The following is a 1,979-nucleotide window of genomic DNA, read 5'->3' as shown; positions in this document are numbered from 1 at the left end:
ATCAGAGTCTCATAATTTCTTCTAAGACTTTAAAAAGTTTGCCTCTTTCTATATGGCATCATTATACTACTAATTTTTATATATATGTATGATATGCCTCCTAAATTTATTTTCATGTTTTAAATGGATAATGAATTATAATGTCCTTCTTGGCCCCTGAATTTTCCACCTTTGTGAATACATATTTTTGCATAGTTGTAAGCAGAAGAATGACTGAATGCACAATTAAATTTCTGTAATTTGTATGAGTTTTCAATTGTTGTCGAACAGATTTAATGGCTTAAAACAACCCAAATTTATTTTTCTCACTTTCAGTAGGTCAAAATTTTATTGTTGCTGTTAACTCTCATTCATAGTGAGTTGTTGGTAAAGTCCTTGAAAATTTAGTTTATGAATTCCTCTTAGATGGAACACCAACTATGGGAATACTGTCATATCCCTTTTGATATTTTATACAACTTTTTGATATTTTATTTTGAAACAATTTCAAACCTACAGTAAAGTTACAAATATAATACAAAATCCTTCCTTTTCTCTGAATTATGTGAATATAAGTTGCCAAAATGAAACTCCATCTTTTCCAAGTACATTAGTTTCCTACAAGCAAGAATATTCTCTCACATAGGCACAAAATAACCATCAAATTTAGAAAATTAATATTTATACAGCACTACTAATAAAATTCAGAGAGTAAGATGCATGAAATTGAGATCATGGAGAGGCTAAAACTATTTGTAAGGATAAAAATCAGTAATTACCATTGGAGTTAGTGTCTGAAGTACAGTTGTGGACAAGACTATTGAAGGAAAACAATTAGTGGACCTGAGAGGCCAGTGTACGAAAGAATCATCTACACTAGTATTGAAATTACCAATAATTATGACAAATAATTATAGGAGAGCTGAGATAATGAAGAAATCTAAAGAAATGATCCAGCAATCAGGAAAATGTTTTAGTTTCCTGGGCTACTCAAGCAAATACCATGAAATGGTTCAGTTTAAAATATGGGAATTTATTTATTTGTGGTTTTGAGACTGGAAAAAAGAAAGTTCAAATCAAGGTATAATCAAGGTATTGATTTCTCCCCAAAGACTGTGGCATTCTGGGGCTGGCTGTCAGTGATCCTGGGGTCCTGAGCTCATCACATGATCACATGACAAAGCACATGGTAGCATCTCTGGTCTCTCCCTTATTTTCCAGGCTCAACTTCTTGCCTCCTTTCGCTTTCTCTCTTTCTCTCTCTGTCTCTGTCTCTGTCTCTCTGTCTTTCTTACTCTCTCTCTTTCTCTCTCTCTCTCTGAATTCATTCCATTTATGAAGGACTCCAGTAATAGGATTAAGATCCATCCTGATTGGGCTGGACCACACACACCTTAACTGAAGTAACTTCATCAAAAGTAACTTCATCAAACAAAACAAAACAAAACAGGTTTATACCCACAGCAATGGATTAAATTTAAGAACATGAATATCTAGGGTACATAAAGCTCCAAACAACCATAGTAAACAAGAGGAAAATTGTGAGTAGTTGGTAATAAATTATGATTACTTTAGTTTCAAAGTTGGATTTTTTGTTTTTGCTGTTGTTCAAAGAAGAGTGTTCTAAAAGTGAAATAAAGTGCACCATAGAGAACTGCCTCAACTCCATACCTAGATGAACAAGGGCTATAAATAGAATATACAACTACCTCTTGGCAGGGTTACTATGTCAGCAAGACCTTCACGAGAGACAGGTTTCCCTTGAGCAAAAGGTAAATGATCATTCCTTACTTTGGCCCCGTTCCAATTATTGTAATGCCAGTTATGCTTTTACTATTACATTTTATCTAGGACTTTCTGTATTTTTTATTGAGATGACATTGGGTTGTTTAGACTCCTTATTTTCAGAAGTTTTCTTATAGATAGATAAATGGATTAGATAGGTAGGTAGGTGGATAGATAGATGTATAGATAGTTAGATATCATTATGGATAGAGTAC

The sequence above is a fragment of the Dasypus novemcinctus genome, chromosome 4 (assembly GCF_030445035.2).
Source record: "Dasypus novemcinctus isolate mDasNov1 chromosome 4, mDasNov1.1.hap2, whole genome shotgun sequence".
NCBI classification, from domain to species: Eukaryota; Metazoa; Chordata; class Mammalia; order Cingulata; family Dasypodidae; genus Dasypus; species Dasypus novemcinctus.
The sequence above is the reverse complement of the archived record's forward strand: the minus strand, read 5'-3'. Positions refer to the sequence as shown.